Consider the following 16,789-nt stretch of genomic DNA (forward strand, 5'->3'; position numbering starts at 1 on the left):
TCTGAACCCCATTGAGAACCTGTGGTCCATCATCAAATGTGAGATTTAGGGAAAACAGTACACCTCTCTGAACAGTGTCTGGGAGGCTGTGGTTGCTGCTGCACGCAATGTTGATGGTGAACAGATCAAAACACTGACAGAATCCATGGATGGCAGGCTTTTGAGTGTCCTTGCAAAGAAAGGTGGCTATATTGGTCACTGATTTGTTTTTGAATGTCAGAAATGTATATTTGTGAATGTTGAGATGTTATATTGGTTTCACTGGTAAAAATAAATAATTGAAATGGGTATATATGTGTTTTTTGTTAAGTTGCCTAATAATTATGCACAGTAATAGTCACCTGCACACACAGATATCCCCCTAAAATAGCTATAACTAAAAACAAACAAACTAAAAACTACTTCCAAAACTATTGAGCTTTGATATTAATGAGTTTTTTGGGTTCATTGAGAACATGGTTGTTGTTCAATAATAAAATTAATCCTCAAAAATACAACTTGCCTAATAATTCTGCACTCCCTGTACAGGATTGCAACTTGTATCAATTTCAGCAAGATATCATAAATTGGCAAGTTCACAATACCATTTATATCTTGATTGTAACAGCTTTGTTCAGCATACTATTACACGATAAACAAGTACCTGTTCACTTGGTGTTATGGTGCACAAAACTACCTGCTCGTTTCATCCAGTGATTTGATTATCAGGACCGGAATTGGACTTTCAAATTTATCACCTTTACTCCTCCGCAGTTGTCGGCTCTTTAAGTGCATCCGCACGCCTTTTCCTTTAGCGGAGATGTTACTTCTCTTGGGGGAGTCAGCTGTTAGGCGGTGCTCAGCTGTTGCACCGCTCCAACATACAAACAAGCTAGGCGCGTTTCACCCGTGGTTCATTCGGGCTTCTTCCGGCTGTGCATGATTGGAGAATATACTCCATGGGATTTAAACAGAATGCTCCACCTTCAAAACCTTCTTTTCAATATGTACAAGCCATTTAGGTGAAATATTAAACCTTTAGTACTATTTACATTACTTTGCTATTTTCTAAATACATAATATAATCACACACTTCTTAATAAAAACCACTAATGTTATTGTTCACATATCACAGAGTCAATAATAGATTCAAATTCATACATAATATTCATTGATCTATATTTGTAATGCAGCTATATAGTGATTATTTGAATTTTTATTCAGTGTAATTTTAGATAGATACTTTTATTCATACCGGATGTATTATCCTGTATTACACTTCAATCTCCCAGAAAAGAACCAAAATTTAACTCTTCATTTAAGCCATCTGGTTTCAGGCTTTTAAGATTAAAAATCCATTTGCTCTCTTTGCATAGTAAGATCTAATCTAGATTTCCTCCTCTACCTTTAAGGTCCACTATTTCTAGGCCTCTAAATTTTAGAAATTTCTTATTGCTATCATGGAATTCTGCAAAATGACGAGCCACACTGCTACATTTATTTTTAATGTCCCTTTTATGTTCTTTTATTCTTTCTTTGAGCTCCCTATAGGTTTTACCTATATAATAACGGGGACAATTACAGGAGACCATATAGATTACTCCTTCACTTTTACAAGTTATACATCCCTTCACTGTGTGAAGAGAGCCAAATCTATCACAGAAATCCTTGCCTGTTAGCATATTGTTACACACTGAGCAGTGGGAACATTTAAAATTTCCATTCTTCTTGGTAGTTAGCCAATTTCCTGTATTTTTATTTTCAAAGTGGCTTTGAACCAGTAAATCTTTTAAGTTCGGTGCTCTTTTTGGGGTCATTAATGGAGATTCACCTACAAATTTACCAATTGATTTGTCAATCCACAATATATGCCAATGCTTGTTTAGGATTGAACGGATGTCTTGCCATTTCTGATTATACGTCCCTATAAAGCGAACTAAGGATGTGTCTGATGTGTCCTCTGGTTTTTCATATAGCAGGTCATCCCTATTTTTGTTCTTAGTCTATATATACATATACACACACAGACAGATGTGGCAAAAGTATTGGTACCTTTCCACTTTTTTCAAGTATTTGGTATCTACCAAATGTAATAGTATAGAAACTATACTTTTGATTTATGACTTCACGTTTCTTTAGAAAATTTCTCCAGTTTTTATAGACGCCTTTTCCCAACTAAGAGCTTGCTTCCATTGAGCCGTAATTCCATTTGCGTGCGCTCGCAAACTGATAAATATGCTGTCGGAAGCAATTTCGTTTATCAACTGTTTTCAATGGTGCGTTATACCTCAATCTTCGCATCCCATAGAAAGTAATAGAAGTTGTTAATCGATAAATTATACCAGGTTTCCAATGAAAGCGCAAACCGTTAATACACTGTCGGAGGCTGTCGATACATTGAGAAATATTACACTTAGCTCAACTAGGTTTAAAAGAGGAAAATTGTGCTTTTTGAGACCTATTTTCTATTGAATTTATAAAACTTGCAAATAATCCAAGTGTTTTAATGTATAAATAAAATGTTATAAGTAATATTTATTGTCTCATGTATAGGAATAGTTGAACTTATATTATAATAGAAATATCAGTATATATTTAAATATAATAATATATGCAAGAACATATCTACAGGATTCAAACTAGACCTATGCCTAGGGCAGCAATACATATTACTTATATTTATGAAGTGGTAAATATAATTATATTAGAAAATAGTATTTATTGTTAAAAATATGGATGTGTATCTTTATTTTTCTTGAGAGGTGATCACAGGTAAGGAGCACGGACGTTAAACGTAAATTTTATAGCGTAAGGTTGGGTTACCTTAGCAACTAATTGATTTTCAAGAAATCCGACGTCAAAACACGTTAACTTACAACTATATGAAAAGAGCGACTGCATGCAATGCGCAAAATATTTCAATGTAAACCTGGTACTAAAATGGTACTAAATTACTTTTAGCTGCTGGCTGCTTTGGTAGCTTACGGCTCCATTTTTAACGGCTCAATTGAAGCGAGCTCTAAGAGTTTCAGCTTTTTCCATAGATGTTCAATGGGATTCAGATCTGGACTCATAGAAGGCCACTTCGAAACTGTCCAATGTTTTCTTCTCATTCATTCTTGGATGCTTTTTGAGGTGTTTTGAGTCATTGTCCTGCTGGAGGAACCATGACCTGTGACTGAGACACAGGTTTCTGACACTGGGCAGTACATTTCGCTCAATAATGCCTTGGTAGTCTTCTGATTTAATTGTGCTCTGCACCTATTCTAGGCACTTATTGCCAGAAGCACCAAAGCATCACTGAGCTTACTCCATGTTTCAAGGTAGGGATATTGTTCTTTTCTTTGAAAGCTTCTTTTTTCCTTCTGTAAACATGGAGTTGTTGTGATTTGTCAAAAAGCTCTATTTTATTTCATCTGTCCAAAGGACATTCTCCCAGAAGGACTAAGGCTTGTCAACATGCATTTTCGTAAACTCCAGTTGGGCTTTTTTGTGTTTCTCTCTTAGAATTGGGGTCTTACTAGGGTTTTCTACCATGGAGGCCATTTTCATTCAGACAGCAACGGATGTTGTGACCTTGAGCTTCAATGTCAGCTTGGATCTGTTTTGAAGTTGTCCTTGGTTATATATCCACCATTTGAACAATCTTTTTCATCATTCTTGTGTCAATTTTCCTCTTGCGGCAATGTTCACGGTTTTTGGCTACAATGCAGTTCCATGTGCCTTAAACATCTTAATAATATTGCCATGCGTGCTGAAGTGAACAAGAATCTCTTTAGAGATGGTCTTGTAGCGTTTACGTTGACCGTGCTTAGCTATTACCTTCTTTCTAACCTCCACCCCTATCTCTCTGGTTTTCCCACTGATTACCATGTTCAGTGTTATACAAGCAGTGACACACAACAGCAAAGTGAGTACTCCATTTAAACTTGCTGAATGAGTAATTATAAGACTGAAGACACCCGTGATACTAATTAAGAGAATAGTCTGCCTGAAGTATCACTACACAACAATTCTTTATTCTATCTTCTAAAGTGTATCAATAGTATTGTCCAGGTCATTTTAGAATAAGCAAGAATTTGCGCCATACATTGTGAACAGTGTATGAATGGCAAAATATAATCTAATTTCAACACTTTTGATGACGAATGGTGCATTATTGGATTAAAATGCAAGGGTACCAATATTTTAAAATGTAATAGTACCAATACTTACGGGCACATCTGTATATACCACATGTAGCAATTATCTTGGCTTTCCCAGCTATCAATAACTACCTGGTATTGTGATACACCAATATTGCCTTCTACATCTCTTTATGTCCTAGCACTTTCTTCTTCACTTTACACATTTGTTGCTTGATGAGGAACATTACTGTTTAAAGAACAAAGTTCCTAATTCACACATAACTCCAACATTTTATAATATAAAATTCAGAGCATATTTTAAATATTATATATTATAAAGGATAAAAAAGTCCTTAAAGGGACATTCTAGTGCAAAAAATGTCATGCTCTGATTCATTAGAATATATATTTATTTGCACTATAGACCCTAAATGACAATGGTGTCTATTTATTATTGTGCGGACGGACATGATACGATGTAGCGTATCATGTCCGCCGCACATCGATTAATGCCGACAGCATACGCTGTCAGCATTTATCATTGCACCAGCAGTTCTTGTGAAGCGGAGCATGTTTTTTTACATCAAAATGTCCCTTTGATTTTATTACAAGACCAGAGACTCCTATTTTGCATTCTCTTTCTTTACTACTCAAATGCAGCATTTAAAAGAATAACAATAACATCAATACAATGATATTAAAACAGCACAGAAATAAAAGAATAACAATAAGAAGCTAAGATATGAGCTAACATAATTCCAAGAAAAAAGTGACCAATCAGAGTAGGAGTAGTGACCATAAACTGACCAATGCGCAGACAAACCTCATCTTTCTTTTGCTGCTCAGCTTAAGATAAGTAGTGGAACATTCTGCCTAATATTTACAGTATTTGATATATGGTGTATGTGTTATCATTATTTTGTTTTTCATTTTATCCTAATATAAGTTTGTAGGTATTGTTTTCTATTGTTTTGTATAGTTTGTCTTTGCTTTTTGTTTTTCCCCCTCTTTTTTTCTTTTGGCTTTTTATTGGCCGCTCCTCTCTGTATTTACCGCTTTGTTGCACTTCCGTTTTTGCTTTTAAACTCATTGCCTCTTTGTTAGGCTTATAGGAGTTGCTGAAAACTTACAGTTTCTTTATCATATTTGTCTTCCCCTCCATCTGGTATTTTGTCACGCGCTTCCGCCCACCGCCATTTTGTGGGCCGTCCTTCTCCTTCCCGCCCACTTGCACTGACGCAGTTGTTCTTCCCAGTCAGTTACCGCTACTCTCCAGTTATCTGTGTAACTTTGTTGCCATATTTTAATTTTCTTGCAGCGAAGTGTTTGTTTTTCCTCAGGCCATTATTTAGCCTATATTGCCATCTGGTGGTTGATTTATTCAAGCCGTTTTTCTGGCAATTTTAATGGTACAAATTGTTGTATACATTTTTTCTGTCAGAGAAATTTATAAAAAAGTTTTGGGTTTAATGGTTTAATTCCACCATAGTGTTAAGTGGTGCTTTATTTTTTATTTATATATAAATATTCTACATTTATTTGTTAACATGTCTGAAAATCTAGAATGTACAACTCCCTTAACTGCTCAAACTGTACAAACAATGATTGATTCATCTATGAATAATTTGTATAATAAAATGTCCTCATTAATGGGTATAAAAAGTTTCCACAATTTCCTTATTGGAATCTCTAGTTTTTATTGTGAACAAACAGAAATAAATTCTTTACCCTACCAAATCTTTAATTTTCTTTGGTTTCCAGATAGATACAGTTCTTTCCACCTTGAGTCTTCCTTCAGACAAGTTGATGAACATCAAGAAAGAAATTTCAAAAACTTTATCCAAAGATGCTGTTCCTATCAGGACTATTGCCAGAATAGTAGGTTTACTATCATCCTCTATTCAGGCTATATTCCCCGCTCAATTACATTATCGCGATTGAAGATCCTTCATTTGAGGAAAGGTTTTCTTATTCTTATGTGATTCCTCTATCTTCAGAAGCCAAAGACAAACTATCTTGGTGACTTTCTCATTTAGAAGCCTGGAAGACTCCAGATTTCATCATCGAATCCAATGCCAGTCTTTTAGGCTGGGGAGCTCGTTGTGGTCCCTCCATTACAGGTGGCAAATGGAAGAGAAGCTCTTTCATATAAATTGTTTAGAATTATTGGCAGGCTCATTTGCAGTCCAAATTTTGCCAAGTTTTCTTCTCCAGTCTCTATTCTCCTGCGTATGGACAATATTTCTGCGGTGCAGTATCTCAATCTTTTGGGAGGCACCAAGTCCAAAGATTTGTCCAATATCACCAAAGATTTTATTCATCTTTGTTTAGTCAAAGCAGAATACATTCCGGGTCAATCGAATTCAGCGGCGGATTGGGGATCTCGTTATTTGACGGATTCCAGGAACTGGAAATTGGACAGGAGCATTTCTCTCTCTCTCCAATCTCTCAGAGGTCCCTTTTGCTTGGATCTTTTTGCATCCAGGACAAATTTTCAGATTCTTCCTTACTTCAGCTGGCGTCCAGATCCAGAGGCAGCAGCCATAGATGCTTTTCTTCACCCATGACCTCTCCAGGGAGTTTATGCGTTTCCTCCCTTTTTGATGATTCCAAGGACAATTTCAACTTTTCGCAGGGATCATCTACGTTTAATGATATCCCTCCCTTTTGGAGTTGTCCATCAATATCCCAATTCTGTTTCCTCTTTTTCCCCATCTTCTCACGGATCTGGAAGGCAATTGTCACGATCTGGTTCTCCAAGGCTCTCTTCTCCTAGTGGCATGGACGATCTCAGGGGACCCTGGACTCTCCGAGGCCTTTCGGATGGAGCTAAGTCACTCATTCAAGAGTCCTGGGTCCCAGTTACTCATAGATGTTACTTCGCCGCCTGGTCTAAATGGACTAGCTGGTGCTTGCGGGGAAACTTGGATCCCTTTTCTTCAGATTTAACTGATATTATTAATTACCTGTCTCTTTTTTTTTAATCAGGTTTAGCTTATAGAACCATCAACGTTCACCGCTCAGCCATTTCTGCCAGACATAATTTGATTAATAATATTTCTGTTGGTAAACATCCTCTGGTCTTTAGGGTGCTTAAGGCCATCAGATTGAAACGTCCTCCGGTCCCTAAACATGAGTTTTTCTGGGATGTGGATCTCATTTTTTCTCTTTTCAAATCTTGGCCTGATAATATTTCTTTATCCCTAAAACAACTTTCGTCTAAGCTCGCTTACCTTTTTCCTATCCCGTAGAACTAAGACTCTTTCCACTTCTATATTCTACCCTTATCTTCCTTCTGTACCTTCTCTTTGTGTGGTTGAATGTTTGAAATCTTATGAATCAAGAACTTTATCTTTCAGAAATCCTTCTGATAACCAACTTCTGATTTCCTTTGTTGCTCCTCATGCTCCCATCACTTCAACTTCCATAGCTAGATGGGTTAAATGGGTCATGAAAGAAGCCGGGATTGATATTTCTTTCTCAGCTCATTCAGTCAGAGGTTCTGCTGCCTCGCAACCATTTTTAAAATCTGCTCCTCTCCAGCAGATTCTGAGTGCGGCAGATTGGTCTTCGGACTCTATTTTTTAAAAATTTTTTTCCAAAAAGCTTTATTATATCAAGTCAAAATATACAACAAATAGTATCAGAGCATTTCAATTGTTACAGAAAATCTTATAATAACCTAATCAGAGGGTTAGACACCTCAGGCTAAAAAAAAAAAAAAAAAGAGAAAAATAAAAGAGAAAAATGTTCAGTGACTTGTACATACCTTGACATGTTTTAACACAACTTACTAACAGGCAAACAAATAACAAATCCAAAAACATCTATGTTGCTGTGGATATCAAAGATATAATTTTTGTTCACTACTCTGTGAACCCATATGCAATTGGTATATAAAAAGGTATGGATGTTGATAAATATAAGTTCTTAAGGAGGTCTGTGGTACCATGTGCAGTTCTTAGTAATTATTGTCATGAGTGATGAGGGAGGGGAAATTAATGGGTTTCATTGCCGAAGGTTTAGGGTTATAGTGGGCTTTAGGGAATTTAAGTATTCTTCCCAAAGCAAGCGGATGGACAAAAAGTCCTCTATTTTATGTAATTTAGTGTAACAGTATTGTTCCAGTTCTATAGCGGTGGATACTCTATCCCGCCAAAACTGTATAGTTGGGAGGGTTGACTGCTTCCAATGGTATGGGATGTATCTTTTGGCAGTGTTGATCATTATAATGAGGAGTTTAAGTCTGAATGAGCAAGTTACTTGTGGTATAAAGTTAAAAAGGAAGGGCCATGGGGAATGTGGGAGAGAGGGAGAGAGGTTCCTATTCCGGACTCTATTTTTAAAGTTTTATTTCAGGCCCATTAAACATGCCTCACCTAATTTATTTTCCCAATGTGCTTTAAACTTGCAAAATAGGAGTCTCTGGTCTTGTAATAAAAACATAATTTATGCTTACCTGATAAATTTATTTCTCTTGTAGTGTATCCAGTCCACGGATCATTCATTACTTGTGGGATATTCTCCTTCCCAACAGGAAGTTGCAAGAGGATCACCCACAGCAGAGCTGCTATATAGCTCCTCCCCTCACTGCCATATCCAGTCATTCGACCAAAACAAGCCGAGAAAGGAGAAACCATAGGGTGCAGTGGTGACTGTAGTTTAATTAAAATTTAGACCTGCCTTAAAAGGACAGGGCGGGCCGTGGACTGGATACACTACAAGAGAAATAAATGTATCAGGTAAGCATAAATTATGTTTTCTCTTGTTAAGTGTATCCAGTCCACGGATCATCCATTACTTGTGGGATACCAATACCAAAGCTAAAGTACACGGATGATGGGAGGGACAAGGCAGGAACTTAAACGGAAGGAACCACTGCCTGTAGAACCTTTCTCCCAAAAACAGCCTCCGAAGAAGCAAAAGTATCAAATTTGTAAAATTTTGAAAAGGTATGAAGCGAAGACCAAGTCGCAACCTTGCAAATCTGTTCAACAGAAGCCTCATTTTTAAAGGCCCAGGTGGAAGCCACAGCTCTAGTAGAATGAGCTGTAATTCTTTCAGGGGGCTGCTGTCCAGCAGTCACATAGGCTAAACGGATTATACTCCGAAGCCAAAAAGAAAGAGAGGTTGCCGAGGCCTTTTGACCTCTCCTCTGTCCAGAATAAACAACAAACAGGCTAGATGTTTGACGAAAATCCTTAGTAGCTTGTAAGTAAAACTTCAAGGCACGTTCCTTCTTCGAAGAAGGATTAGGACACAATGATGGAACAACAATCTCTTGATTGATATTCTTGTTAGAAACCACCTTGGGTAAAAACCCAGGTTTTGTACGCAGAACTACTTTATCTGAATGAAAGATCAGATAAGGAGAATCACAATGTAAGGCAGATAACTCAGACTCTTCGAGCCGAGGAAATAGCCATCAGAAACAGAACTTTCCATGATAGAAGTTTGATATCAATTCCCTGGAGAACTTTAAGAACCAGGTTTAAGCTCCATGGAGGAGCAACAGGTTTAAATACAGGCTTAATTCTAACTAAAGCCTAACAAAACGCCTGGACGTCTGGAACTTCTGCCAGATGCTTGTATAAAAAAATAGACAGAGCCGAAATCTGTCCCTTTAAAGAACTAGCTGATAATCCTTTGTCCAAACCCTCTTGGAGGAAGGACAAAATCCTAGGAATCCTAATCCTACTCCATGAGTAATTCTTGGATTCACACCAATGAAGATATTTACGCCATATCTTGTGGTAGATTTTCCTGGTGACAGGCTTTCGTGCCTGTAATAAGGTATCAATGACTGACTCGGAGAAGCCACGCTTTGATAGGATCAAGCGTTCAATCTCCATGCAGTCAGTCTCAGAGAAACTAGATTCGGATGATTGAAAGGACCTTGTATTAGAAGGTCTTGTCTCAGAGGCAGAGTCCACGGTGGAAAGGATGACATGTCCACCAGATCTGCATACCAGGTCCTGCGTGGCCACGCAGGCGCTATCAGAATCACTGATGCTCTCTGCTGTCTGATTTTGGCAATCAGTCGAGGGAGCAGAGGAAATGGTGGAAACACATAAGCCAGGTTGAAGAACCAAGGAGCTGCTAGAGCATCTATCAGCGTCGCTTCTGGGTCCATGGACCTGGATCCGTAACAAGGAAGCTTGGCGTTCTTGCGAGACGCCATGAGATCCAGTTCTGGTGTGCCCCACTCCCCCGGATGAAAAGTCTGACGACTTAGAAAATCCGCCTCCCAGTTCTCTACGCTCGGGATATGGATCGCTGACAGGTGGCAAGAGTGAGACTCTGCCCAGCGAATTATCTTGGAGACTTCTGACATCGCTAGGGAACTCCTGGTTCCCCCTTGATGGTTGATGTAAGCCACAGTCGTGATGTTGTCCGACTGAAATCTGATGAACCTCAGGGTTGCTAACTGAGGCCAAGCTAGATGAGCATTGAAAATTGCTCTTAACTCCAGAATGTTTATTGGGAGGAGTTTCTCCTCCTGAGTCTAAGAACCCTGAGCTTTCAGGGAGTTCCAGACTGCACCCCAACCTAGAAGGCTGGCATCTGTTGTTACAATTGTCCAATCTGGTCTGCGAAAAGTCATACCTTTGGACAGATGGACCCGAGATAACCACCAGAGAAGAGAATCTCTGGTTTCCTGATCCAGATTTAGTAGAGGGGACAAATCTGTGTAATCCCCATTCCACTGACTGAGCATGCATAATTGCAGCGGTCTGAGATGCAGGCGCGCAAATGGCACTATGTCCATCGCCGCTAACATTAAGCCGATTACTTCCATGCACTGAGCCACCGTGGGGCGCGGAATGGAGTGAAGAACACGGCAAGCATTTAGAAGTTTTGATAACCTGGACTCCGTCAGGTAAATTTTCATTTCTATAGAATCTATTAGAGTCCCTAGGAAGGAAACCCTTGTGAGAGGAGATAGAGAACTCTTTTCTTCATTCACTTTCCACCCATGCGACCTCAGAAATGCCAGAACTATCTCTGTATGAGACTTGGCAATTTGAAAGCTTGACGCCTGTATCAGGATGTCGTCTAGATAAGGAGCCACTGCTATGCCTCACGGTCTTAGAACCGCCAGAAGTGAGCCCAGAACCTTTGTAAAAATTCTTGGGGCTGTAGCCAACCCGAATGGAAGAGCTACAAATTGGTAATGCCTGTCTAGAAAGGCAAACCTTAGGAACCGATGATGATCTTTGTGAATCGGTATGTGAAGGTAAGCATCCTTCAAATCCACTGTGGTCATGTATTGACCCTCCTGGATCATAGGTAGAATGGCTCGAATAGTTTCCATTTTGAACGATGGAACTCTGAGGAATTTGTTTAAGATCTTTAGATCCAAAATTGGTCTGAAGGTTCCCTCTTTTTTGGGAACCACAAACAGATTTGAATAAAACCCCTGTCCTTGTTCCGTCCGCAGAACTGGATGGATCACTCCCATTACAAGGAGGTCTTGCACGCAGCGTAGGAATGCCTCTTTCTTTATCTGGTTTGCAGATATTCTTGAAAGGTGAAATCTCCCTTGTGGAGGAGAAGCTTTGAAGTCCAGAAGATATCCCTGAGATATGATCTCCAACGCCCAGGGATCCTGAACATCTCTTGCCCACGCCTGGGCGAAGAGAGAGAGTCTGCCCCCTACTAGATCCGTTGTCGGATAGGGGGCCGTTCCTTCATGCTGTCTTGGAGGCAGCAGCAGGCTTTCTGGCCTGCTTGCCCTTGTTCCAGGACTGGTTAGGTTTCCAGGCCTGCTTGGATTGAGCAAAAGTTCCCTCTTGTTTTGAAGCAGAGGAAGTTGATGCTGCACCTGCCTTGAAATTTCGAAAGGCACGAAAATTAGACTGTTTGGCCCTTGATTTGGCCCTGTCCTGAGGAAGGGTATGACCCTTACCTCCAGTAATGTCAGCAATAATTTCTTTCAAACCAGGCCCGAATAAGGTCTGCCCCTTGAAAGGAATGTTGAGTAATTTAGACATTGAAGCCACATCAGCTGACCAGGATTTAAGACATAGCGCCCTACGCGCCTGGATGGCGAATCCGGAATTCTTAGCCGTTAGTTTAATCAAATGAACAATGGCATCAGAAACAAATGAGTTAGCTAGCTTAAGTGTTCTAAGCTTGTCAATAATTTCAGTCAATGGAGCTGTATGGATGGCCTCTTCCAGGGCCTCAAACCAGAACGCCGCCGCAGCAGTGACAGGCGCAATGCATGCAAGGGGCTGTAAAATAAAACCTTGTTGAATAAACATTTTCTTAAGGTAACCCTCTAATTTTTTATCCATTGGATCTGAAAAAGCACAACTGTCCTCAACCGGGATAGTGGTACGCTTTGCTAAAATAGAAACTGCTCCCTCCACCTTAGGGACTGTCTGCCATAAGTCCTGTGTAGTGGCATCTATTGGAAACATTTTTCTAAATATAGGAGGTGGGGAAAAAGGCACACCGGGTCTATCCCACTCCTTACTAATAATTTCTGTAAGCCTTTTAGGTATTGGAAAAACATCAGTACTCACTGGCGCTGCATAGTATTTATCCAGTCTACACAATTTCTCTGGCACTGCAATTGTGTCACAGTCATTCAGAGCAGCTAATACCTCCCCAAGCAATACACGGAGGTTCTCAAGCTTAAATTTAAAATTAGAAATCTCTGAATCAGGTCTCCCCGAATCAGAGATGTCACCCACAGACTGAAGCTCTCTGTCCTCAGGTTCTGCATATTGTGACGCAGTATCAGACATGGCTCTTACAGCATCTGCACGCTCTGTATCTCGTCTAACCCCAGAGCTATCGCGCTTGCCTCTTAATTCAGGCAATCTGGCTAATACCTCTGACAGGGTATTATTCATGATTGCAGCCATGTCCTGCAAAGTAATCGCTATGGGCGTCCCTGATGTACTTGGCGCCATATTAGCGTGTGTCCCTTGAGCGGGAGGCGAAGGGTCCGACACGTGGGGAGAGTTAGTCGGCATAAATTCCCCCTCGACAGACCCCTCTGGTGACAATTCTTTTATAGATAAAGACTGATCTTTACTGTTTAAGGTGAAATCAATACATTTAGTACACATTCTCCTATGGGGCTCCACCATGGCTTTTAAACATAATGAACAAGTAGTTTCCTCTGTGTCAGACATGTTTGTACAGACTAGCAATGAGACTAGCAAGCTTGGAAAACACTTTAAACCAAGTTAACAAGCCAATATAAAAAACGTTACTGTGCCTTTAAGAAAAACAAATTTTGACAAAATTTGAAATAACAGTGAAAAAAGGCAGTTACACTAACGAAATTTTTACAGTGTATGTAACAAGTTAGCAGAGCATTGCACCCACTTGCAAATGGATGATTAACCCCTTAATACCAAAAACGGAATAATAAATGACAAAAACGTTTTTAAAACCAGTCACAACAACTGCCACAGGTCTACTGTGGTTGTTACCCTCCTCAAACACGACTTTTGAAGCCTTTTTAGCCCTTCAGAGATGTCCTGTATCATGCAGAAGGAAGCTGAGTGTCTCTGTCTGTAATTTTAGCTGCGCAGAAAAGCGCTAAAATAGGCCCCTCCCACTCATAGTACAACAGTGGAAAGCCTCAGGAAACTGTTTCTAGGCCAAAATCAAGCCAGCCATGTGTAAAAAAACTAGGCCCCAATAAGTTTTATCACCAAACATATATAAAAACGATTAACATGCCAGCAAACGTTTTATATTACACTTTTATAAGAGTATTTATCTCTGTTAATACGCCTGATACCAGTCGCTAATAAATCACTGCATTTAGGCTTAACTTAGATTAATCCGGTATCAGCAGCATTTTCTAGCAAATTCCATCCCTAGAAAAATGTTAACTGCACATACCTTATTGCAGGGAAACCTGCACGCCATTCCCCCTCTGAAGTTACCTCACTCCTCAGAATATGTGAGAACGGCAGTAGATCTTAGTTACTTCTGCTAAGATCATAGAAATCGCAGGCAGATTCTTTTTCTAAATACTGCCTGAGATAAAATAGTACGCTCCGGTACCATTTAAAAATAACAAACTTTTGATTGAAGAAAGTAACTAACTATAAAACACCACTCTCCTCTTACTACCTCCATCTTTGTTGAGAGTTGCAAGAGAATGACTGGGTATTGCAACTTCCTGTTGGGAAGGAGAATATCCCACAAGTAATGGATGATCCGTGGACTGGATACACTTAACAAGAGAAATTCTGATTATCCTAATATTTTGAAGGTATAATCTAGATTTTATTAAAGACACAGAGACGAGTATTTTCCCACCTCAGATATGTATTTTACACACCTCTTTTTATGATTATATATTAACATATTTTGTTTAGACAGTTTCCGTCTGAACGGAATCCCTTTCTCATATCTGGATTTCTACCTTCTGTACAAGAAGACTACTATCCTTCAAGTAGACCCCAGACAAGTTTACCTTCTTCAATCAAATTTTTCTTTTCCAAGTTCTTCTCCAATCAAATCTTCAGTTTCTTCATATATTTTTTGCTTTGTTGTTTGGGACTGTTTGGACTTTTTGTCGTTCTTTTAAATTTTTCGATTGTGAGCATCAGTCAAGAAAGAGGAGGTTTGGCTGCGTATTGGTCAGTTTATGGTTACTACTCCTCTTATTGGTCACTTTTTTCTTGGAGTTATAAGTTAGCTCATATCTTAGCTTCTTATTGTTATTATTTTATTTCTGTGCTGTTTTAATATTGTATTGATGTTATTGTTATTCTTTTAAATGCTGCATTTCAATAGTAAAGAAAGAGAATGCAAAATACTCATCTCTGTGTCTTTAATAAAATCTAGATTACACCTTCAAAATATTAGGATAATCGGAATTTCCCACCATCAATTTAAACATTTGTGACAGCTATATTATTAAAGGAATGTCAAAATTAAACTTTCATGATTCAGATAGAAAATGCAATTTTAAACAACTCTCAATTTTACTCCTATTATCTAATTTGCTTTGTCCCTTGCTATTCTTTGTTGAAAAGTATACCTAGGTAGGCTCAACAATGCACTACTGGGAGCTAGCTGCTGATTGGTGGCTGTACATATATACCTGTTGTCATTGGCTCACGTAATGTGTTCAGCTAGTTCCTAGTAGTGCACTGCTGTTCCTGCTACAAAGGATGATAAGAGAATGAAGCAAATTGGAAAGTTGTTTAAAATTGTAAAATCTGTCTAAATCATGATGAAAAATGTTTGTTTCATGTTCCTTGTGCTGACAATCTGTTTATGTCTTTACAGCATTATAGCAAAAAGTATCCCACCTGTCTCTCCTTTGTTCCTAAGGCTAAACTGTACTAAGCACAATTGTCATCAGCTCTGTAGCTTCACCAGTTCCTGTGACTCACTAATGAATGGAGAGATGAGATCAACTGCAGAGAATAACAATGGAACTGATGAAGCAGGTCGCTGAAACTGGAGAGGCTTAAAGGGACTAAACCCACATTTTACTTTCATGTATCAGATAGAATATGGCATTTTAAACAACTTTACAAATTACTTGTATTATCAATTTTGCTTCATTCTCCTGGTATTTGTTGTTGATAAAGCAGTGATGCATTAGTGGGAGCTAGCTGAACAGATTGGGTGAGCCAATGACAAGAGGCATATATGTGCAGAACCAATCAGCAGCTAGCTCCTGTAAGTGCATTGCTGCTCCTGAGCTTACCTAGATATACTTTTGAACAAAGTATGCAAAAAGAATAAAGCAAATAAATTAAAGGAATGTGACTACTAGGCTTAAAAGGACAATGCACTCACACACATGAATGAGCAAAGCATGCATACAAGCAGAAAATATATTTGTGACTGAAAAAACATTAATGAAACATTAAATTCATTTTTTTATTTATCGATCAGCAATTATTGACTACATTGCAAAGCATCTGCATAGAAAATAAATGTTTTAAAACATGTTAAACTGTAATTTTTATTAGAAAATTATGCGTTGATTTGCAGGCCCAGGACACAGCCCTTGAAAACCTACTTGAAAGTTACTTCTAGTGACCAATTAGAGACATATATAAATGAGCTCCTGCACATATCAAGCAATTACCGTGCAGCATATAGGAGTGTCAGTATTCTGCATGCCACAGAATGCACTCCAGCCTCTCTTGGTGGAGAGGAAACACTACATTTATCAGCATTAAATTACAGGAAAATGAATAAATAATGGAGGTGATTGATAATTTTTGTTAAAATTATGCCTAATTAAACATTTTGGGGTAGATTACAAGTGGAGCACTATTTATCACTCGGCTATAAGCTTTTTGCCTGTGTCCGGTAGCGCCTGTATTACAAGTTGAAAGTAAAAAGTTTTCGCTCTTGCACGCTAAACCAATGCGTGCAAAAAGCCTAAATTAGAATATACTATCCAACACCCTACTTGCGCACAAACCGGATAGCATTTTCTCAAGTGTGCTAACCCAACATGAAATGTTAATATTTCACCTTCCAATGTTCTTCAGATAGCAGAATATGTTTATTTATTCATAAATACATATTTCTATATATAAAGTAACAAACAATTGCACTCACAGGACTTTCACAAACCAAAATCAAAATGTATTGGAACGTTTTCAGAGATATGATCTCCTTCATCAGCATGAAAAAACAAATGTGTAATACACTCATATATAATGGTCAAAATACAT

This window comes from Bombina bombina, chromosome 5 (genome assembly GCF_027579735.1).
Source record: "Bombina bombina isolate aBomBom1 chromosome 5, aBomBom1.pri, whole genome shotgun sequence".
Taxonomy (NCBI): domain Eukaryota; kingdom Metazoa; phylum Chordata; class Amphibia; order Anura; family Bombinatoridae; genus Bombina; species Bombina bombina.